The following is a 25,842-nucleotide window of genomic DNA, read 5'->3' on the forward strand; positions in this document are numbered from 1 at the left end:
TTTTTTGAAAAAATAAACAAAATTGACAAACCATTAGCAAGACTCATTAAGAAACAAAGAGAGAAGAACCAAATTAACAAAATTAGAAATGAAAATGGAGAGATCACAACAGACAACACTGAAATACAAAGGATCATAAGAGACTACTACCAGCAGCTCTATGCCAATAAAATGGACAACTTGGATGAAATGGACAAATTCTTAGAAAAGTATAACTTTCCAAAACTGAACCAGGAAGAAATAGAAGATCTTAACAGACCCATCACAAGCAAGGAAATCGAAACTGTAATCAAAAATCTTCCAGCAAACAACAGCCCAGGACCAGATGGCTTCACAGCTGAATTCTATCAAAAATTTAGAGAAGAGCTAACATCTATCTTACTCAAACTCTTCCAGAAAATTGCAGATGAAGGTAAGCTTCCAAACTCATTCTATGAGGCCACCATCACCCTAATTCCAAAACCAGACAAAGACGCCACAAAAAAAGAAAACTACAGGCCAATATCACTGATGAACATAGATGCAAAAATCCTTAACAAAATTCTAGCAAACAGAATCCAACAACATATTAAAAAAAAATCATACACCATGACCAAGTGGGCTTTATCCCAGGAATGCAAGGATTCTTTAATATCCGCAAATCAATCAATGTAATACACCACATTAACAAATTGAAAGATAAAAACCATATGATTATCTCAATAGATGCAGAGAAAGCCTTTGACAAAATTCAACACTCATTTATGATTAAAACTCTCCAAAAAGCAGGAATAGAAGGAACATACCTCAACATAATAAAAGCTATATATGACAAACCCACAGCAAGCATCACCCTCAATGGTGAAAAATTGAAAGCATTTCCCCTGAAATCAGGAACAAGACAAGGGTGCCCACTCTCACCACTACTATTCAACATAGTGTTGGAAGTTCTGGCCACAGCAATCAGAGCAGAAAAAGAAGTAAAAGGAATCCAGATAGGAAAAGAAGAAGTGAAACTCTCACTGTTTGCAGATGACATGATCCTCTACATGTTTTCTAAACCCTAAAGACTCTACCAGAAAATTACTAGAGCTAATCAATGAATATAGTAAAGTTGCAGGATATAAAATTAACACACAGAAATCCCTTGCATTCCTATATACTAACAATGAAAAAACAGAAAGAGAAATTAAGGAAACAATACCATTCACCATTGCAACAAAAAGAATAAAATACTTAGGAGTATATCTACCTAAAGAAACAAAAGACCTATACATAGAAAACTATAAAACACTGATGAAAGAAATCAAAGAGGACACAAACAGATGGAGAAACATACCGTGTTCATGGATTGGAAGAATCAATATTGTCAAAATGGCTATTCTACCCAAAGCAGTCTATAGATTCAATGCAATCCCTATCAAGCTACCAACGGTATTTTTCACAAAACTAGACCAAAGAATTTCACAATTTGTATGGAAATACAAAAAACCTCGAATAGCCAAAGTAATCTTGAGAAAGAAGAATGGAACTGGAGGAATCAATCTGCCTGACTTCAGAGTCTACTACAAAGCCACAGTCATCAAGACAGTATGGTACTGGCACAAAGACAGAAATATAGATCAATGGAACAGAATAGAAAGCCCAGAGATAAATCCACGAACCTATGGACACCTTATCTTTGACAAAGGGGGCAAGGATATACAATGGAAAAAAGACAACCTCTTTAACAAGTGGTGCTGGGAAAACTGGTCAACCACTTGTAAAAGAATGAAACTAGAACACTTTCTAACACCATACACAAAAATAAACTCAAAATGGATTAAAGATCTAAATGTAAGACTAGAAACTATAAAACTCCTAGAGGAGAACATAGGCAAAACACTCTCCGACATAAATCACAGCAAGATCCTCTATGACCCACCTCCCAGAATATTGGAAATAAAAGCAAAACTAAACAAATGGGACCTAATGAAACTTAAAAGCTTTTGCACTACAAAGGAAACTATAAGTAAGGTGAAAAGACAGCCCTCAGATTGGGAGAAAATAATAGCAAATGAAGAAACAGACAAAGGATTAATCTCAAAAATATACAAGCAACTCCTGAAGCTCAATTCCAGAAAAATAAATGACCCAATCAAAAAATGGGCCAGAGAACTAAACAGACATTTCTCCAAAGAAGACATACAGATGGCTAACAAACGCATGAAAAGATGCTCAACATCACTCATTATTAGAGAAATGCAAATCAAAACCACAATGAGGTACCATTACACGCCAGTCAGGATGGCTGCTATCCAAAAGTCTACAAGCAATAAATGCTGGAGAGGGTGTGGAGAAAAGGGAACCCTCTTACACTGTTGGTGGGAATGCAAACTAGTACAGCCGCTATGGAAAACAGTGTGGAGATTTCTTAAAAAACTGGAAATAGAACTGCCATATGACCCAGCAATCCCACTTCTGGGCATACACACTGAGGAAACCAGATCTGAAAGAGACACGTGCACCCCAATGTTCATCGCAGCACTGTTTATAATAGCCAGGACATGGAAGCAACCTAGATGCCCATCAGCAGACGAATGGATAAGGAAGCTGTGGTACATATACACCATGGAATATTACTCAGCCATTAAAAAGAATTCATTTGAACCAGTCCTAATGAGATGGATGAAGCTGGAGCCCCTTATACAGAGTGAAGTAAGCCAGAAAGATAAAGAACATCACAGCATACTAACACATATATATGGAATTTAGAAAGATGGTAACGATAACCCTATATGCAAAACAGAAAAAGAGACACAGAAATAGAGAACAGACTTTTGAACTCTGTGGGAGAATGTGAGGGTGGGATGTTTCAAAAGAACAGCATGTATACTATCTATGGTGAAACAGATCACCAGCCCAGGTGGGATGCATGAGACAAGTGCTCCGGCCTGGTGCACTGGGAAGACCCAGAGGAATCGGGTGGAGAGGGAGGTGGGAGGGGGGATTGGGATGGGGAATACGTGTAAATCCATGGCTGATTCATATCAATGTATGACAAAACCCACTGAAATGTTGTGAAGTGATTGGCCTCCAACTAATAAAAAAAAAAAAAGAAAAAAAAATTTAATCTATTTGTCAGTTGTAATCCAGAGACAAAAAAGCTACTATTTCTACAATAACACAGTTGACATTTCTTCTGTAATATTTAATAAATTTTAAGAAGGGTTAGAAATAGGTAGAGTCTTGAGTGATATTTGGCTGTACTGACTTTTTGCTAAAGCCCATGGAACTCTGTGACAAATGCTCTTGTTGTCAAAGCCAGCTCTTTGTGACCCTATGCACTGACACACACCAGGTATCCCTGTCCTTTACTATCTCCTGGAGTTTGCTCAAACTCAAGTGCATTGAGTCAGTAATGCTATTCAAGCATCTCATTCTCTGTTGCCCTGAGAATTCTCCTCTTGCTCTCAACCTTTCCCAGCATCAGGGTCTTTTCCAATGAGTTGGCTGTTCCCATCAGGTGGCCAAAGTATTGGAACTTCAGCTTCATCATCAATTCTTCCAATGAATATTCTGGGTTGGTTTCCTTTAGGATGAACTGATTTAATCTCCTTGCTGTCCAACAAACTCTCAAGAGTCTTTTCCAGCACCACAGTTAGCAATTGCAGTTGAATCCGTTGAGTAGAACATCTTGTTTGCTTGGTTATGGAGAAATGGTTTAATTTAAACATAAAAGATTCAATGAAAACCCACATAATAGAAAATTATCGTTGATTTTCAAGTTGATAAGGGCAGGAAATTAAGGTGGTTAGCAAAAGGAAGCATTATGCCACTGCAGGAAGAAAATCTGTAACTGCCAAGTGATGTCAGCTTCAAGATCTCCTGGGCTTTCTCTGTAAAGGACAGAGACAATTCCAAAACCATCAGGGCTTGACAAATTTCAAAACCAATTGAAAATATCATTTCTCTAGAACAACTAAAAGAAACAAAGATACCAGTGGGAATTATGGATACATGGATTCAGGAACCAGATTTATAGTTCTGTGTGTGTTAGTCACTCAATTGTGTCCGACTCTTTATGATCCCATAGACTGTAGCCTACCCACTCCTCTGACCACGGTATTCTCCAGGCAAGAATACTGGAGTGGGTTGCCATTCCCTTCTCCAGGGGGTCTTCCCAACCCAGAGACTGAACCCTGGTTTCCTGCATTGCAGGTAGAGTCTTTACTATCTGGGGAAGCCCAGATTTATAGTTACATGTAGAATATTTAAAACATATAAAAAGAAAGCTCAATAATTTATCATGATACATATTCATAGTAGTTTTAATAATAATAACTGACCAGGAATACTCTGAAAGTATCCACAAGAAAGAAATCCCAACTAAAATTAGGTTAATCCCCAAGTTCAAGCCTAGTTCTTGGACAATCTCAGTCTCCAGGCATTAAATTCAAATCAGTAATAGTCATTGCCTGATGCTCAGTATTAAAAGTAGGATTGTGATGACGTCCTGACTTGGTAGAAAGAATGCTGTGATCAATTAGTGATGTCTTTTATGAGTACAGGACAGAGATGATATGCACTGACTTTATTTTATATCCTCCCAGTTCAATCTTGTGCTTCTGGTCCTATCCCAGATGTTCCTGGTATCATAGCTAAGCACCTGCCTTCTTTCCCTGGACCCAAGTTCTTGTCTTGGAAATCTGTCTATTCACACCAGTCTCCTTGGAATGGAGAGACAGAGCATTCATTGTTTGCCAGTGATACAAACCCAACTCAAACTAGCTGAAGCAGAAGAAAAGGGATGTATTGTTAACTACAGAGTCCAGGGATGCAACTGGTATCCAGCACAAGATATAGAAGTTTCATCATGTAGTCAGCAGTCAATTTCTCTCTCTTCCCTTCTTCTTTTCTTAAACAGATTTGCTGTAGAGAAAGAAAGATGACCACTAGCAATGCCAGACTCACATCCACCCCACCTCAGTAATCATAGTGCAGAAGGTACAAATCTTTTCTGATGGCCCTTTAAAAAAATCCCAGGTAGGATTCTGATTGTCTTTGATTCAGTTTCATAGACAGATAAAAACTATGAATACCAGGAGGACTGAGAACTCTGATTGGTTTCAATGTCCACCCAGGTAGCTGTTAATAGGAAAAGGGCTCTGTAAAATAGAGTATCTAATTAGCACAGGTGGCTTCTGAGGAAAAAGTATCTATGGACATTAGTGAAAGTGAAGTCACTCAGTCGTGTCCAACTCTTTGCAACCCCATGGACTGTAGCCTACCAGGCTCCTCTGTCCATGGGATTCTCCAGGCAAGAATACTGGAGTGGGTTGCCATTCCCTTCTCCAGGAGATCTATGGATATTAGGGATCTGTAAATCACCTTAAAATCATTTGTGGTCACAGATCCTGAGAAAGTCTTCACTCGGTGACATATACACATCCCAGAGTTGGGCCATTTTAAAAGTTCCTCTAGTGATTCTCTTAATTACCTGGTTTGGAAGCCTTTGCTTACAATGCAAGAGGAGTTCTCATTTCATAGAGAGGTTACATAGGGAGAATTTATTCTCCTTTCAGCAAAGAAAACTGTCTTTCAGTTTACCAGAGAAAGAAAGACTTCCACTTTAAGAAGCAAGATCTGGGAAAAGAAATGAAGCCAGGAAAGTGATTCTGGCACTCAAATCGCTTTTATGGAGGGGACATGTGCCAATCTTGAAGAAAAGGCTGGGAAGACACATCCACTGCTGACAGCCTCTCAGAGATGAGGAATAAAAAATCAAAAAACAAGGTCAGCTCAGTTCTCTAATAAAATTTATGCTCTCCCACTACTTTGAAGTGGGACCCTGAAGACCTGCACACTACATGTAAAGGTAAACTGGAAGCAAATCAGCCATCACATAGACTGAAGCTCAGGTTTACAACATCCAGAGGCTAAAAAATATCAGTCAATGCATACTTGGATTATGGTGATCCCAGACTGCTGATACATTCATGTATACAAAAATAAAACTTGTCTCATAGTAAAAAGAAAATGTCATCTCAGTTCTCAAATTATTTCTACAAGTTTTTAGAATAAGATGTTTGGGACACAATTAAGAATAACTAGACACACAAAAAAGACAAAACGCCATGAGTGAGAACCAGCAGAAATAACAGACAACAGAAACAGGCCCAGAGATACTCCACATTCTAATAGACACGGCATTGATTCTGAAACAACAATGCTTACTATGTTCAAGGAGATAAAAGATAAGCTTTAAAATGTTGGCAAAGGTCTGTAAATTATAAAAGCGACATTACAGCTTTGAAAAGCAATCAAATAGAAATTCTAGAACTGAAAATAACAATGGCCAAAATTAAGAACTTTCATTCTTAAAACAAGTTTAACAGCAGATTAGACAAAGCAGTAAAGAATTTGTGAACTAAAAGATACATAAGAATAAAATGGCCAAAATGTAGCATGGTGAAACAAAAGGTTGAAGACGGAAAGAGAACTTGAGACAGAGGGTGTAATGAAAAATCCTAATAGATATGCCGTTGTAGACAAAAAAAAAGGACAGCCAATTGTATTAACAGGGACTTCCCAATGGTCCAGGCTTCCCTAGTGGCTCAGCTGGTAAAGAATCCACCTGCAGTGTGGGAGACCTAAGTTCAATCCCTGGGTTGGGAAGATCCCCTAGAGAAGGGAACAGCTACCCACTCCAGTACTCTGGCCTGGAGAATTCCATGGACTGCATAGTCCATGGGGGCCGCAAAAAGTCGGACACAACTGAGTGACTCCACACTTCCAATGCAGGAGGCTTGGACTCAATCCCTAGTCAGAGAACTAGATCCCACATGCCACAATTAAAAGATCTCAAATGCTGGAACTAAGACTCTGCACAGCCAAATAAATAAATATTTTTTTAAAGTTGTCCCCCCCCACCCCGCCAAAGTCCTAAATAAAATAAAGGCATATGGTAGCAAAACTGGAAGTTTTTTTTAACAAAAATGAGAATTCCCAGAGCTGAAGTGAATCACAAGTCTTCAAATTAAAAAGACCCATCAAATACAGTTTTTTTTAAATTCTGTATGTTCCTAAATGTTCCCTCATCTTAAGAAGCTATACACCAATCCATTGTTCTCATTTATAACATGTTCCTTTCCTTCTTTTCACATCAATTACTTTGTTTATGCATTTGTTTACAGTCTTGTCTTCCATAACCCCAACCCTCAAATATATTCTCTATGCAGACAGAGACCGAGTCTATCTTGTTTTCCATTATTTCTAGAGAACGTACCTGCAGTGCCTGGCTTCAGTGGTGGGCCGAGGGCAGAGATGTAAGGAGGCACTCACTTTGAGATTCATGCTTTACACCATGAAAATAAAGCTGGAAAGATTACAGAGAGGGGAAATCACTTGTTTTAAGCAACAACAATTAAAAAATTGATTGGTAATAGCCTTCTTGTCAACAACACTGGATGATGGGAAAAAAATCGAACAAATCCTCAAAACTCTCAGACAAAAGAATTTTAATCTAAAATTATATACCCCATCAGCCAGCATTCAAATGGAGGGAAAAAAACAGAGATTTTCTTGAACGTGAAAGTATGACACGCTCAGCTCCTTTCTGAAAGAATTACTTGAGAACATATTTCAGACAAATGAGACTTGTAAGGAAGAAAAAAAAATGGGGCACAAAAAACCCTTGTATAGTAACTTCCCTAATGGTCCAGTGGCTAAGACTTTGAGCTCCTGATACAGGGGGCCCAGGTTCAACCCCTGATCAGGGAACTACATCCCACATGCCACAACTTAAGATCCCACAACTAAGACCCAGAGCAGCTAATATATATATAAAAACCTTGTGTAGAAAGATGGGTACTTAAGTTTAAATAGTTCTGATACACAATGTAAATAAATTAATGAAATCTGGAATTAAAACCCCAGATGATTTCCTTATGGTAGGAAATGGAGAGAAGGGAGAAGTAAGAACTTTCTACAACATGTGTCTTATTATTTAGCAAGGACACAACTATGGTTTAACTTTAGACATTGAATGAATAAGATGTATAAATAAATGTAGTAGGTTTTTAAGAATAATTATTAAAGGAATAGAGATAGTATGAATAAAATAGAAGCAAGAAACAAAAAATCAATCTAACAATAAGTTTATGTGTCTGCATATATAAATATAAAATCATAAGGATTTTTTAAGCCTGATATGATAGGCATTAAAAATTTTATCTCTGGAGGGAAAAGCAATTTAGAGAGAGGAGGTAAATGGAAATGAAAGGAGATTTAAAATGTTTACCTCTCCATACAGTTCTGATTTGATTTCTTAAGGAAGTGAGTATTCATGCATCATGTATGAGGACTTTTAAACACCACAGGATTTTTTTAACCCAATGAAAATCCTAACAGGAATTCTCTAGCTTTCTTTTTCTTTCCTTCTCCCTCCCTCTTTCTCTTTATTTTCACTTAGTTAGATTATTCTGAAGTTCATTTGGAAAGATAATAGGCGAGTTATTGAGATACTACCTAAGACCTGATACTCCTACATTCTGGGGATGAGGAAGAAAACCATAAGTGAACAGAAATTCTTTGAAGATAAATCTGGCAATATATCAAGAGTCATTTTTATAGGTCATGCTCTTTCACAGTACCATGGGTAGCTTTAGAGTCTATATTAAGGAAATAAAATTGAGACTAAATATTGAAACCAAGATATTTATCCCAGTCAATATGCTTAATATCAAAAAGTTGAAAATGCTCTAAACATAAATGTTCAGAAATTATAAGTTACCACACATTTAACTTATGAGACTATGTAAACAACAGTTTCCCTAGTAGCTCAGTGGTAAAGAATCTGCCTGCGGATACAGGAGATGTGTGTTCAATCCCTCATCAGGAAGATCCCCTGGAGAAGGAAATGGCAACCCCCTCCAGTTATTCTTGCCTGGGAAAATCCCATGGACAGAGCAGCCTGGCGGCCTATAGTTCATGGAGTTACAGAAACTGTTGGACATGACTTAGTGGCTAAACAATGACAATTATGTAAACATGAGTAATTATGATTGCAGGGAGTTTTTTGTAGGATTTTAAAGCAAATATCAAATATATCATCTCACTCATGCATACTCAGCATGACTCTCTAATATATCAAGGACTTTTTAAAAAATAAATCCAAGGGAGTTCCCTGGAGGTTCAGTGGTTAAGACTTCACCTTCCAATGTAGGGGGTGCAGGTTCAGTCCCTTGTTGGAGAGCTGAGAACCCACAAGCCTTGTGGCCAAAAAACCAAAACATAAAAAACAGAAACAATATTGTAACAAATTCAATAAATACTTCAAAAAAAATCCATGAAAACAGGACAAGAAAAAAAATGACAATCATTTATTAATATCATCTAATAGTTGTGGCAAATTGCATTTTCTAGAAATGCATTTAAGTGAGCTTGCCTATAAGAGGCGAAGTGTACATTCACTTCTCTAGGCTTGGTGCTGGCCTTAGCCACTCATTGAAAGGGTAGTCGGGAGATGCTGCCTGCCTCTAAAGGCAGCTTAGATAAGGAGGTCTCCTTGCTTCTGCCTGAAGCACTTACTCTCCAGAGCTCCATCTCCAGATGGTCCCTCTCAGAATCCAGCCACACCAGGGGCCACAGGTAGGTGTTCAATCAACATTCCCAGCTGAGCCTGGACTTTCAAGTCTTCCCAGCTGCACCTGACTTTACCAAAGTTCATATGAAAGTTCACATTCGTAGACGAGGCCCCTTGGATCAGAATCATGTGAGGATATAGCCCAGGAATTTGTGTTTTAAACAGGATCAAGTAATTTTTACGACCGTCAAACCCTGATAACCACAGCCTTGAAGAGCTGTGTCCCAGGTCTCTGATTCAGTTCGGAAGGAACTTGGGGGAGTTGGGGGGTGGTGGGGAGTGGAAAGGGAGGTAGGAAGGAAAGAAGCTGGACTGATTGTTAAGAGGAGTCAGATCCCACAATTCCTTGACATGCTAAGGGCTCTGGGCTTTATAGGATCAGCCCATAGGGAGCCAGTGAAAAGCTTTAGGGGAGGAAGGGGGTGGGGCAACATAGTGTAATTTTAAAAGAAGGCTCCTATAGCAGGGTGGAGGATGAATAGAGGTGAGCTGAGGGCGACTTGAGGGGTTTGAAGCTGGGGGCAGAGAGACTAACCCAGGTGACGTAATGAGCACTTAACCCAGCTCAGTGACGAGGCAGACAGAGAGGGGAAAGACATGAGGTCAAGTTGGGAGGTAGTATTCACAGCACTTGGTGAGAAAAATCAAGTCTGAACTTGCAGTTCCTGTTCTCTGGGCTTGTCCCAGCCCTGTGGGTGGGTGGGTCAAGTTCTTAGTTCCAGTCATTATGGGTCTGTCCTGACCCATCGCAGCCCGCAAGACCATCCCAAGTCCTGTCCTAAGATACACCATCATTGGAAGACAAACAAACATACTTCTTTTGCACTTTTATTTTCATTGCCCTAAACGTTAGACAGCTTATCTAATTAGGCTTGATAAGTTAATTACTCTTAACCTTTTGTTATTACAAAAATCTAAACACTAAGTGTTGTTTCCCTGGAAGCTTTCAATTTTGCAGCCCTTTTAAAGGTTCAAGCCTAAACCACTCTCTCAGGTTACCAAACAACCTCAGGGCAGCAACTCTAAGAAAACACAAGGGCAGAACTGACCAGCTGGTCCTTTTCGGATGTGCCTGAACTTTCACTCCGTGAGAGGAATGTCACATACCCACTTTCACGGCTGCTCCAGGGGAGCAATGAAACCACACATTTTCTGAGTGAGTGATGCATGGTCATGCAGAGGGGTTACTCAACGCATGTCCACTGGCTGCGGGTTTTGAGGTAAATCCTTTCAAGTTTACATAGGTCACCCAGGACCTCAAAAGTAAGCTATGTAGGTCTACACAGAGTGAAACCCTTGGTGGCTCAGTCAAAGAATCTGCTTGCAATGCAGGAGACCTCGGTTTCATCCCTGGGTCAGGAAGACCCCCCTGGAGAAGGAAATGGTAACCCACTCCAGTATTCTTGCCTGGGAAATCCCACGGACGGAGGAGCCTGGTGGGCTACAGTCCATGGGGTTGCAATAGTCAGACATAACTTAGTGACTAAACCACCACCAGAGTGAAATAATGGCTATTACTGATTAATCTTGGTGAACACTCACAGTACAGCAATGAGGTAGGTATTATAGAACTTTATGCTTGATAAAGTTGATTTTTTATATGTAGGAGAGATATAGAACTGCATTAGCAATTGAAATAAATTATACGTGTGATAAGAAGATTCATATAACTGCTTGCAATTTACAAAGCACCTTCTCATTTATTAGCTCATTAGATCCTCACAAAAATTCCTTAAGATAAATTGTCTTGATAGTTCCATTTTATAGATGAGGGAAGTGACGTCAGAAAGATTCAGTGACTAGCCCAAGGCCACACAGCCAACGAGACAACATTTCTGTGTCTCAACCAGCCTGTTTTTGTTTTGTTTTGTCTGGAGGGAGGAGCACTGTGAGACTTGCGGGATCTTAATTCCGCAACCAGGGATTTAACCCAGGCCCTCAACAGTGAACGTGCAGAGTCCTAACCACTGAACCACATGCTTTTGGTTGCAAGTAACAGAAAACGCAAATCAAAACGTACTAAACAGTAAATAGAATATAGAAACTCTGTGATGGAAAAGTTCAGTGGTACAGTGGGCTTTGGGCACCGTTTGATCAGAAATCCAGCTGTTTTATTTTGGTTATCTTAAATTTATCCTTCTTTTTGCATCAGCTCTATTCTCAGGTTCTTTTTCCATTTAGTAGCCAAATGCTGGAACAGTTTCAGGGCCCACAACACTACCTAGAAGGAGAAAGGCGTTTTCTCTCTGCAGTCATCAAACATGGGACCCAGGCTTCACTTCTATTGCACCAGTGGCCAAGGGACTGCCATGTACTGATTGGCTCAGGCCTGGAGTACAGGAACCAGTGACCATGTCAATCAAGGCCACAGCCCAGAGGTTGGAGGTTGGATCAGTCCTCTCCAAATCCCATGGCTGCTATGCCTCTTGGGAAGGGTAGAACGGAGGCTGCGGAGTCCACCCCAAGCCAGGACTTGACTTCTATGGGACTCGAAAGACTTAGGACTCCAAATCCTATGGGAGTTTGGGGTGGGGTTGTTTCTTCTCTAAACAGACATATTGTTATCCTTCACTTCAAGAGCTGATAACTCTAAAGTGAAGTTTTAATTTGTGTGTGTGAATGTGCCTAAAAAGGCCCTCACGTGACCGGAAGTCCCTTGCGGCTGGTGCATACCAAGACCGGACTTCGCTCTGTGTCTGCTGCCATGATCTGCCGTCTTTTGCTTCTTTGCTTATTTCTCCAGGTCGTGGTACTCTAAATTCTCTTGCCCCATTCATTTTTGTTTCAAACACCTTTCTGTTTCTTGGTGTCAGTGCCCAACCAGGAAGACAGAAACCACTCTGAATATTTAAAACAGAGGAAGTCTAATGCACTGAGATGAAAAGAACTTAAAAGCCAAACAAGGGACGGTGAGGCAATCCAGAGACTAGCCAGGAAGTCGCTGCCACTCCCAGGCTGGAGGGACAAAGGGAGGAGGTGATGCTACCCAAGCCCTGGGCCTGGAATTACCCAGCGGAAGCGGGAACTAAGGCAGGTTTCCTGTGAGAGCTGGAGCCAAGGAAAAGAGGCAGCAGCTACCAGAGATATCACCCAGTACTGATAGAGAGAGAGAGGAATACCCTGACTTCTCCCTCCCTTCTGTTCTCCAAACTCCCACCAGAGCCTTCACGGACCAAACCCAGTTGGGAGCCAGCTGACATGGGGCCTGAGAACGTCGGTTTGAAGGGTTAGGCCCCCTGAATATACCCCCAGAAGGAAGGGTGAGGAATGGATCTCAGGTCAAGCAGACCCAGAACCAGGTCTTCTGCATGAGAATGTCTTGTCGGGGCTTCTCAGGTGGCTCAGTGGTAAAGAATCCACCTGCCAATGCAGGAGACACCATCCGATCCCTAATCCAGAAAGATCGCACATGCTGTGGAGCAATTAAACCCATATACCACAGCTACTGAGCCTGTGCTCTAGAGCCTGGGAGCTGCAACTATTGGAGCGTGCTCGCCCTAGAGCTCAGGCTCTGCAACAAGAGAAGCCACCACGAAGAGAAACACATGCACTGCAACTAGAGAGTTGCCCCGGCTTGCCCCAATTAGAGAAAAGCCCACATGGCAACGAAGACCCAGCATGGTCAAAAATAAAAAATAAATAAATAAAAGCTTTTAAAAAAAAGAAAGTATTATGCATGTTCATAGTAGAAATTTTAGAAAATATACAGATGTGCAAAGAGCAAAAGGTAAAAATCATGATCCTGTTAGGGAACTGCAGAGGGCTACCTATATTTCGTTAGTCACTGGAGGCCCACGGTCAGGTCCTTTCTCTGTCAATAGACCAAGCACTCTATCAATTTGACGTTTTTGTAATAAACACCCTGAGAAATTCAGTTTCTCCCCTTTATGAAGTCAAATGTGAAAAAGTAAGAAAAAGTTTATTTCTTCTAAGAAACAGACTTTCTTTTCCCAGATAACAAAAGCCATATGCTTTATCAGTTTTCCTCTTTTTGTCCATAAAGAAGTTGGACCGTGAAGAAGGCTGAGTGCCAAAGAATTGATGCTTTGAACTGTGGTGCTGGAGAAGACTGTTGAGAGTCCCTTGGACTGCAAGGAGATCAAACCAGTCCATCCTAAAGGAAATCAGTCCTGAATTTTCATTGGAAGGACTGATGCTGAAGCTGAAACTCCAATACTTTGGCCACCTGATGCCAAGAGCCGACTCATTAGAAAAGACTCTGATGCTGGGAAAGATTGAAGGCAGGAGAAGGGGATGACAGAGGACTAGATGGTTGGATGGATCACTGCCTCAATGGACATGAGTTTGAGCAAGCTCCGGAAGATAGTGAAGGACAGGGAAGCCTGGCATGCTGCAGTCCATGGGATCACAAAGAGTCGGACACAACTAAGTGACTGAACAACAACCACCATGAAACTCAAGGGCACGTCTCATGCTCGAGACCAGCAACTTTTAACCTTAATGGAGGGCATGTGCGTCTTTCTTCTCCACATTCCAAAGTGGATTGTGTTGTATCCGCTCTATGATGCGTGTGAACGCATGAAGCCAATGGGGACAAATATAGGCACATGAGGGGAAGGCCCTGGAGTTACTTCCCTAGAGGGTTGCTGGAGCATCACTTACCCGGTCCAACTTTGTCCACCCTGAGCCAGCTGGCCGGCGCCGCGGAGCCGTCTGCCACCGAGGAACAGATTCTATCACCCTCCTCAACAGCAGATGGCCGCTCTGCATTAATTCATGTCATACATCATTGCTGAGGGAGACACCACCACCACTGTACAGATCACCAGCATCTTTGCTCCAACTCAGTAGGCGGGGGATTATGTGTATGTGCTCACATAGTCTCGGGTTCAATAATCTTTCAGCCAGGAGACCCTATTAGCATCTTAACAATGGGAGAGGGTGGAGTAAGGGGCCACCAGGGGGCTTATGGTTAGATTTCTAATTAGATTGGGCATTTTAATTAGTTTGGGCAGAGCTTTTGCAAGGAGGTAAAAGCTCCTCAAGTGAGCACCTCTCTGGTCTGTTTTAGTCCCCTTGATTCACAAGCTAGTCCCTCTTGAAATGTTTCTCTTACCCTTTGTTTATCTGAGGCTGATAGTCTGGGCATCGGGCCCAGTTTAATATAATTTTTACTGTTGCTACCGCATCCCCAATTCTATTGAGAGGGTTATTATCTGGTTGTCTAAGACACCTTACCACGGTAATTACAGGCCGGGTGCGCACCCAGGCTACCCCACCCCATCAGGCCTCCCCAGGCCTTTCTACTTCAAATTTCAGAAGTGAAGCTGACACTCACTCCCATTCCACCGAGACAATGAGAGTCTAGGACGCGATAGCATAGCAAAGTAGATATTTGGCAATTATCTAGATCATTCGATTGAGATAGGCAAATAGTTGATATAATTGAGGTCCTTGGATATACCTGTGGGTCTAAAGAACATGGAAAATCCCCTGGTTGCTTATAATTGGTTCCAAGTTCTATAAACACATAGGCTGCTTTTACAGCAAATTTGCTTTCCTAATTACGTTTTACATAATCTAATGCAGTTGTATTAGTTTGAATTCTCTAAGCACATACCAGTCCAAAGATATGCTCTAGTAGGTGGGAGAGGAAAACTGACCACAGATGCTCACAGTGTAGAGTTGAAAGTTGGCAATAATAATAAAGCTACTGCACCACTGCAGGGAAACACTGCAGCAAATGGTTTGAAAAATGGTGTGTGTGTGTGTGTGTGTGTGTGTGTGTGTACATGTGTGTGTGTGTGTGTGTCTGGGTCAATGTGTGTGTCTGTACGTGTCTGTGTGTGTGTGTATGTGAGAAGTCCCATTGCTGGCTTCAGTGCAGAGTTGGGTCAGACCCTCAGCATGACTTTAGAACACAGGCGTTGAGGGTGAGTGATTATAATAATAACCCACTTCATGGGTTGTGGACATTAAGCAATGGACATGCACATCTCTGGCTTCACAGCAAGGCCTAAGGTGAAACCCAAGCCTGGGCTTGTCCAGGAGGTTCATGCCTCCCGCAGAGAGACTCCTGCTTCAGAAGTGTATTGCACTAACAATGCAACTTATTAGAAAAACAAATAAAATGCTTTAAATGTTTAAACGCATTTTCAAATATTCATCCTCCAAATATTTAGACTGAGCCAACTGGGCCAAGAGCCCAAGCTTCCTGTGCATGCTGGATGGTTCCAATCATCCCCCCAAGATCAGCAAATATATAACAACTTAAAATATTATCCTCTTGGAGCCAAAAAATAATTCCCCAGGTATTGTTCCAGGAAATCAGCTAGGTGTCTCTGTCCAAAGGCCTCCTTTGTAATGTCTGCAAGAGTTGATTACTTTTTAGTAAGTTTAAGAAATTCTCACAAAAGCCTCCTTCATACTATGGTCTGTGTCCATGGTGAAGCTGCAGCATAAAAAAGAATGGGAATGGAGATTTAGGAGTAGAGATGAGTAGGAAGTGAGAGAGAGATGCAGAAAAAGCAACAAACGGCCTATTGAAGATAGAAAGCTTGGATGTCTGAACCAAGTCTTAAAGAGGGACTCTGAGCAAACCAGGGATTTTGTTTTGCATTTTTCAGAGATGGGGGAAGAGAGCAAGAGTGGCAGAAGCTGATTGCCTTTTGCATTTAAATTTCTCTGAATTCAGTCATCATATAATATATTTTCCGTTTCCCAGGCATATCCATACCAAAATTTCCTTTTTTAAGCCTCCACAGCAAAAAAAAAAAAAAAAAAAAGTAATAATAATTTATAGCACAGTCAGCAAAATTATCTAATTCTAGAGTTTAGTCATCTCATCTTTATCTAAGATGTTCTACAAGATAAAAGAAATACCTTTAATGTGGATCTTAATTCTAGATACTGGGTCAGTGTTTAATTCAGCTCTTCCAGTGTACTAGATAGAATGGTGGAGTGAAATCTTACATACGTTAAACTTACACATATTGGATTATATGCGAGAGAGAGATAGTATTGATCTTAAAAAGCATATGCCCCAGAGTGAACATGAGACAGAACCACCAGCATATATGTCTTGCCCTAGGTTTGTCTCCATGCCTACAGACCCTTCCCTGTGCAGTCTTTTGCTTAAAAGACATATTTTTAATATATATGACCCCAAAACTTAAGCTAACTGCTTCACTGGTACTCAATCTAGAAAACAGCTGTCTGCTTCAAAGACAGAGAGAAAACTGGCAGAGAAATAGTCCACCAGGCTCCAGCATGGCACCTCCCTAAGATAGCCTCAAGGTAAGTTTTCCTTATCTGTAATTTTCATCCTGTGGCTGACTTCAGAACCTGGCCCTCCCAGCAGACACATCTCTGCTGAATGATTCCTCCCTTGAAAAAGAGGAAAATAAAAACGAAATGGGGTTATTTTTCTGATGTGTTTGTGCCAGAACTAGAAATTTTGCTTTCCCCATCTCCATGCCCAACTACAAAGCATGAGACAATCTCTTTTGACTTGTTCTTAATTTGGGGTACAAAATGGCCCAAAAACAAAGAGATGGAGTCATTCATTCATTTTTTCTTTTTTTTCTTTCTTTCCTCCATCAAATATTTGCAGAATACCAGTAACATATCAGGCACAGGATTCAATAGTGAGCTAAAAGGGGAAATCAAAAGGCCTAATCGAAAATTGGCTTACACTCAACTTGTGACATTGGAGGAATTGCTGATCCCTCTAGACCTCAGCTGCCTATTGTTGTTCAGCTGCCAAGTCATGTCTGACTCTTTGTGCCTCCATGGACTGCAGCATGCCAGGCCTCCCTGTCCCTCATCGTCTCCCAGATTCTGCCCAAGTTCATGTCCATTGCATCAGTGAGAGGGAGAGAGACAGCTCAATTGTCTACTTGACCAAAAAAATTGAAAAAGTTGTGGCAAATAAGTTCTAAAATTCTTCTCAGTAATAAAATTCTATGAAATTAACTTAGAAATCTTTTCTAAAACCTTAAAAGAACTAAAACAAACTTCCTTATGGCAACTTTATCTACTCCTAACAAGCATTGGAAAAGCAAAAGGCAAAGGAGAAAAGGAAAGATTTGAATGCAGAGTTCCAAAGAAGAGCAAGGAGAGATAAGAAAGCCTTCCTCAGTGATCAGTGCAAAAAAATTGAGGAAAACAATAGAATGGGAAAGACTAGAGATATCTTCAGGAAAATTAGAGATACCAAGGGAACATTTCATGCAAAGATGGGCTCAATAAAGGACAAAAATGGTATGGACCTAACAGAAGCAGAAGATATTAAGAGGTGGCAAGAATACACAGAAGAACTATACAAAAAAGATCTTCATGACCCAGATAATCACAGTGGTGTAATTACTCACCTAGAACCAGACATCCTGGAATGTGAAGTCAAATGGGCCTTAGGAAGCATCACTATGAACAAAGCCAGTGGAGGTGATAGAATTCCAGTTGAGCTATTTCAAATCCTAAAGGATGATGCTGTGAAAGTGCTGCACTCAATATGTCAGCAAATTTGGAAAACTCAGCAGTGGCCAAAGGACTGGAAAAGGTCAGTTTTCATTCCAACCCCAAAGAAAGGCAATGCCAAAGAATGCTCAAACTACCGCACAATTGTACTCATCTCACACGCTAGTAAAGTAATGCTCAAAATTCTCCAAGTCAGGCTTCAACAGTACGTGAACCGTGAACTTCCAGATGTTCAAGCTGGTTTTAGAAAAGGCAGAGGAACCAGAAATCAAATTGCCAACATCCACTGGATCATCGAAAAAGGGAGAGAGTTCCAGAAAAACATCTATTTCTGCTTTGTTGACTATGTCAAAGCCTTTGACTGTGTGGATCACAAGAGACTGTGGAAAATTCTTCAAGAGATGGGAATACCAGACCACCTGACCTGCTTCTTGAGAAACCTGTATGCAGGTCAGGAAGCAACAGTTAGAATTGGACATGGAACAACAGACAGGTTCCAAATAGGAAAAAGAGTACGTCAAGGCTGTATATTGTCACCCTGCTTATTTAACTTATATGCAGAGTACATCATGAGAAACGCTGGGCTGGATGAAGCACAAGATGGAATCAAGATTGCTGGGAGAAATATCAACAAGCTCAGATATGCAGATGAAACCACCCTTATGGCAGAAAGTAAAGAAGAACTAAAGAGCCTTTTGATGAAAGTGAAAGAGGAGAGTGAAAAAGTTGGCTAAAAACTTAACATTCAGAAAACTAAGATCATGGCATCCAGTCACATCACTTCATGGCAAATAGATGGAGAAACAGAGGCTGGCTTTATTTTTGGGGCTCCAAAATCACTGCACATGGTGACTGGAGTTGTGAAATTAAAAGACACTTACTCCTTGGAAGAAAAATTATGATCTATCTAGACAGCATATTAAAAAGCAGAGACATTACTTTGCCAACAAAGGTCCATCTAGTCAAGGCTATGGTTTTTCCAGTAATCATGTATGGATGTGAGAGTTGGACTATAAAGAAAGCTGAGCACCAAAGAATTGATGCTTTTGAACTGTGGTGCTGGAGAAGACTCTTGAGAGTCCCTTGGACTGCAAGGAGATCAAACCAGCCAATCCTAAAGGAGATCAGTCCTGAATATTCATTGGAAGGACTGATGTTGAAGCTGAAACTCTAATACTTTGGCCATCTGATGTGAAGAACTGACTCATCTGAAAAGAACCTGATGCTGGGAAAGATTGAGGGCAGGAGGAGAAGGCGATGACAGAGGATGAGATGGTTGGATGGCATCATTGACTCAATGGACATGGGTTTGAGTAAACTCCGGGAGTTGGTGATGGACAGGGAGGCCTGGCGTGCTGCAGTCCATAGGGTTGCAGAGTTGGACACAACTGAGCGACAGAACTTAACTGAACAAGCACTGTGCCCTAAGCAGCTCTTTTCCTTCATCTTTGCTCTTTCAGGTTATCATCAATCTCCTCTCCTGGCTCCCTCTATAACTGTTCAGCATAACAATGTACAGAACAACATAGCCATCACCTCCTCCTCTCCAGCTCCTACTGCTTCCAAGTAGACACATTGATAAAATGAAGGGATTTCTTCTGAAATCTGGTTCTCAGTCTTATATGCTGTTGTTCAGGGTGATTCATGCTTCAGTGTTTTGATTAAAAGCAATGATAGCCACATGTGGACAAAAGATATGGAAATAGATCTCCTGTAAGATTAACCGTACTTTCGAATTGTGCAAATGCTTCATTTTCAATGACTGCATCATTTGTAACATGGCTTTGTGTCATTTCATCACGCATACGGACTTGTTCACTCTTGGTTGTTGAACTTGACATAGTGATAACTTGAGCATCAGTTGTCTTTATTCAACCTTATCTAAAAATAATAATAATAACAAAACACTTTGTTACTCTCAGGGGGGGAAATTCTGTAAAATGCTTGAATGTTTGTGTTATTATATCAGAGAATGTTTACTAGTATTCCTTTAGGCAATATCTCCTTCTTAGTCATTCTATTCAATTAATAAGTATATATTTGAAGAAGACATATTCAATCAATAGTTGTGTTCAGTTCACTCCCAGAGCATTAAGGAGAACACCAAGAGTGTAAAATTTCTAGAAGTTAAGGAAGATTGAGTAGAAAGCTAGAATGCTTACATTTGAATCCCACTTTTTTAGCTTACTAAATATGTGACCCCACAGAACGCACTCTGTCATTCTGAGCTTTATATTCCACACAGGACATTAGTAGCTCCTACTTCATCTTCCTCACAAATAAACTGGCCTATAAGAAGAGAAAGAAAGTATTACACTTACATAATACTTACTTGCCAAACACTTCACGTATTCACTCATTTAATGCTTACAATAATCCCATTTTAAAAGAAATCACATCACTAAGAGGTTAAAGGATTTCCTTATAAAAGGTGGAGCTGGCAAAAATGAGGCATCATCCATGCATTTACCTTCATACAATAATCAATTATACAAAGGGAGCGACTAAAATGTTTTAATGCATAAAGGTGGGGGGAAGAAATTTTCTGTACCTTCTCCCACTTTTGAGAGAAATGCGGTGGGGGGAAGACAAATATTTGCAATATTATTAGTGCACATAATTAAGATGACTTTGCTAGGTTAATAGCATTTATGTTTTTTTGGTTTTCTCACAAAGTTACAATGCTATGGACTTATCAGATTTAGAAATGTCATGCATTTATGCAGCAATTCCACATTTTCCTCTTGAATTTGCATTCCAACAAATTAAAAAATTTTTTTTAATATCCTGGCACTATAAAGTGCTTAACTCAAGGGAATCTAGCATCTCTTGCTTTCTGCCTGCCTCTATGAAGCAGGCAAAAACTTGACAACCAAAGGCACCAGCAACCTTCCAGCCAACAAAGGCAGTCATTATGTTCTCTGCACTTAGGAGTTTTCACTCTGCCAGGCAGATACAGAGAGCACTCATCTCCTTCCAAATCCTAAACCTCTTCACTTCCTCTTTCTCCTTCTCTGTCTAGAGCCTTTTGAGCGAGATGGCCAATAAACCCCTTGTTTCCATCTCTGCAGGAACAAGTGGGTACTGCTCTCCATGTCCACCAAACCGTAAGACCTTGGAGAATACAGGAAGACATCCACCAATCTCAAGATCAAAATGCACCAGAGAAAGGCTACAAACAAAGAGAAGGCTGCCCACCACCACCTTTTCTTACAAAAGTGACAGAATCCCTGGGAATAGCAAGCAGCTTACTTTTGCCTGGTATATATATTGACCAAAGTTTCAAGAATACTTCATTTTACTTTTTAAAATGTTCTTATAATACAATAAACTACACTATTAGAAATCTGATACTTTGCTACATATTCTCTCTCTGAACCTCATAGTAATCCTGCTATTCACAGCAATAGGAGCCAATGATAGGATTTGAACTCATGCCCAGCAGACCCCAAGGCTCCTGCCCTTTCCTTAAAAGAAGATTGTCCCTTACTGGATTCCAGAGATCCAGAGTAGTCATCTATGATCATATTTTCTTAATCAGTTTATCCTACCTTCTAAAATATGTGTAATTCTACATTTTCAGGAAAACAACACAAAAATGTTCTAGAGAATGGGAGGGAAGTCTTTTTTCTTTATTTTTCAGACTTTAATCATGAAAAGCAACACATCTACTCCAAACACTCTCTCTTTGATTTTATGATTCCTGTAAAGCTCACCTAGCCCCAAATGCTAGGAAGGGGCAATTGGGTAAACTCAGAGAGGGTTATCAACGGACAACAAAATCAACAAAAAAGGTCATTTTGAAAATAAAATGGTTTAAGATGGGATTGGTTACTGGGAGAGCAGAGTGAGTGCATGTTCAGTCATTCAGTTGTGTCCAACTCTCTGTGACTCCATGAACTATAGCCCTCCAGGCTCCTCTGTCCATGAAATCTTCCGGGCATGAATACTGGAGTGGGTTGTCATTTCCTACTCCAGGAAAATCAGAGTAGCTGACTCTTTTTAACAAGTCGTCATGCGTCCCAAACAGTGTTCTCCGGTCTATAATTTGCCTTCATTGTCCAACAAAGCAGGAAGGCCCAAGGGAACAGAACCTTATCACCTCTGTGGCCAATCTTCTTCCCTACTCCCCGTGAAAATCCAGCAGAATTCAATCCCAAAGGACGAACTTAGTCTTGATATCTGTGGACTGACCCAGGGCCAGCCCAGCAACCCTAGCATCTGTATTGTCACTCCCCTCCACGTGGCTGTTTCCACAAAGAAAATGTTCCTTATCGCTCAGCAGGAACTAGGTCAACACAGTTAGCTACCCACTGGTCAATAGAATCGGCTCTGCATTCTCTTCCAGATGGGAAGATAGAAGGCATCCTTTGATACAAGGTAAAGGGTCCATAGCAATATTCTTCCTCAACGGGGAGGTAGTGGGTGAGGTGCTCAATCTCCAAGAAAGTCCATCAGCAAAAGAAGTCCAGTTTAAGAGTATTTAATGTTGTTCAACAAGTCCAACTGAAATTGGGAGTGGTTAACACTTGTAGGTATAGTATCTATCATTAGTTACTCAGTAAAGCAACATGGGAAGTCACTACCAGGTCAAATGGCCCAAAGCATACAGGCCAATTAAAAAGCCCAAGAAGGCGACAGGAGTCATGAATGATGCCCAAAGAAGTTGACGTGCCCAGTGTGGCTGGGTACAAAGCAAGCGTCCTGATAGCTAAATGTGTTTTGAAATACTTGCAAACTACTTGGGTAAGCATCTTCCATTTTTGTGAAATATGGAAATTACCAAGGGAAAAATACACTAAACCACTAGGCCAAAATAAAAACTGATGAAGAATGGTACCATCCACAATACTGAATGCCCTTGGGGCTTTTGGATTTGTGCATTTCTAAGTTTGGCTCAAGGCCCCATTAAAATCAAGAAGTTTATGTCTGAGCCAATAAATAGAGCCAATAAGACTCACCCTTGGACCAGGACTCTGAATGAGTGGAACACGGATCATTTACGGTGTTCGGTGATTGTAAGTGCTTACAGTAGTACTACTAAGTACAATACATACACCTCCCTCTACGCCCTAAATGAGAAGGGTCTGCAGTACCTCAGAGAGAGGCTGAGATTGTGCATGCTCAGTCATGCCTGCGACCCCATGAACTGTAGCCCGCCAGACTCCTCTGTCCATGGAATTTTCCAGGCAAGAATACTGGAGTGGGTTGCCATTTCCTCCTCCAGGAAGTTTCCCCACCCAGGGATCAAACCTGCATTTCTGGCACCTCCTGCCTTGCCAGGTGGATTCTTTACCGCTGTGCCACCTGGGAAGCCCACCCCAGAGAGAAAATAAATGCAATACCTACCCCCAGCCCTGGCACTGAAATTTTATTTAACAATATGCATTAAGCATCTACTAGGTGCCAGACAGAGCTTAAGCAGGAAGTATCCACAGATGAGTAAGAAGCAGGCCCAGCCCATGAAACTCCAGACTAGAAGGAAGTCAGTTATGCATTCCCAGCCACGGTACAGGTCAGACTGTGATGAGGACTAAACAGAAGCAAGAGTAACTAACTACATGGAAAGACTCTAGAAGGCTTTACAGAGGAAGTACTATTTAGCTGATCCATAAAGAATGAGTAAAAAAAAATTCAAGATCTAGAAAAGGGTGGTATTCTGAGCAGAGGATAGGAGCCAAGCAAGACTCAGAAGATTGAGAGGCAGAGGCAGCTAGAGAGAGAAGGTTAGAATTCTGACATGAAGGGAGTTCAAGGCCTGAGACTGGAAAAGTAAGTCAGGAGAGACTGTAAATGGCCTGTGATGACTCGCAACACATGTACTTGAGCTTATTGTGTAGTCTGCAAATTGTAAACATTTCATATATTTGTTCCATATTTATTTTTAAATTTTTATACTTCAAATATTTATATTGTCAAGCAATTATTATGAGGAACTTGAATCCATATAACAAAGAGAAGCAATGTTTTATGAGTGCAAACTTACTTTTATAATCTCAACTTATTCTTAAATTAACTAATGAGAAAGAAGTATAATCGTTTGCACATCAATCAAGTACAAATGACAGAAAGCCCCAGCCAAACTAACTCAGGGAAGAAAAACGAAAAGTGAGGGAGGAGAAAGAAATATAGATTCATGTAAATCTAGAAGTGGTTCTGGGATTCCGGAATCAGTTGATGGAAGGGCTAAAAGAGTATCGTCAAAGCTTTCTGTCCATTTCTCAGCTCCGTGTCCCTTCAAGTTGGCTGCTCCATTCCCAAGATGGGTGTCCTCCCGGTGGCAGTCCCCAGCAGATCTAGGCTTATAACCATCTTCACAAGTTGCACTCTCCTTCTTAACAGAACCCAACACAATCTCAGAACTAAGTCTCCGTGGCCCGGTTGACTCACACACCCATCCCCAGACCGGTTCGCTGTGCCCTGGACCATGGTACACACTGACTGGTTATGGTGGGTCACTTCATCCTCCCAGAGTCTCCATGAACTGAGGGGGACAGATGGCGTCTCAGAGGAAAACCAAGGTGCTATCGCCAGGAGAAGAAGGAAAGATGCTGGACAGGTTAAGATAACACAGTCTACTCTAATGTGCAAATAACATGCAAACGTTCTAAATTTGGATTAAGGAATGAAAACTGCAGGCTTGTATCAGCCTTAACTTGCAGTTTGCTTCTGCATTTTTTTTATTTGCACGGTATTGAGAAAATCTTGATTCACATAGGTGAGTAGTTACAAACAGTTAAATTTTTTCAAACAGCATACTGGAACATTTAGGATACTTTTAAATTATTTAATAAATTTGTGCAGATTTTGAAAGCAGGCCAAAAGTTTTGAGTAATAGGCAATTCTATTTCAAAGTTTGATTACCCTCTACTATGAAGAGTCTCCTCTGATAATTTAAGTGTTCACTGGGAAGAGGTTTTTCAAATATATTTGCAGTATATGATATTTTCATTTATTTTATTCATTTATTTTTATTAAAGTATAGTGGATATATATAATATTTCATAAGTATACAACATAGTGATTCAAAATTTTAAAGGTTACATTCCATTTATAGTTATTATAAAATATTGCCTATATTCCCTGTATTGTGCATCATATCCTTGAAGTTTATTTTATACCCAATAGTTTGTACCTTAATTCTCTACCCCTATATTTCCCCATCCCCTTTCCCCCCACTCCAGCCCAGGTAACCACTAGCTTGTTCTCTGTGAGTCTGCTTATTTTTTGTTATATTCACTACTTTGTTATATTTTTTAGATTCTGCATATAAGTGACATCATACAGTATTTGTCTTTCTCTGACTAATTTTACTTAGCATTGTTGTTTTTCAGTCGCTCAGTTGTGTCCGACTCTTCGTAACCCCATGTTGCAAAGCACACCAGGCCTCCCTATGCCCTACCATCTCCCAGAGTTTGCCCAAAACCATGTCCATTGTATCAGTGATGCCATCCAACCATCTCATGCTCTGTCACCCTCTTCTGTTTTTAATCTTTTCCAGCATCAGGGTCTTTTCCAATAAGTCGACTCTTCGCATCAAGTGGCCAAAGTATTCAGGCTTCAGCTTCAGCATCAGTCTTTCCAATGAGTATTCAAGGTTGATTCCCTTTAAGATTGACTAGTTTGATCTCCTTGCTGTCCAAGGGACTCTCAAGAGTCCTCTCCAGTACCACAGTTCAAAAGTTATCAGTTCTTTGGTGCTCTGCCTTCTTTATGGTCCAACTCTCACAACCATACATGACAACTGGAAAGAGCATAGGTTTGAAATATGCCCTCCAAGTCCATCCACGTTGCTGCAA

The sequence above is a fragment of the Dama dama genome, chromosome 17 (assembly GCF_033118175.1).
Source record: "Dama dama isolate Ldn47 chromosome 17, ASM3311817v1, whole genome shotgun sequence".
Lineage (NCBI taxonomy): Eukaryota > Metazoa > Chordata > Mammalia > Artiodactyla > Cervidae > Dama > Dama dama.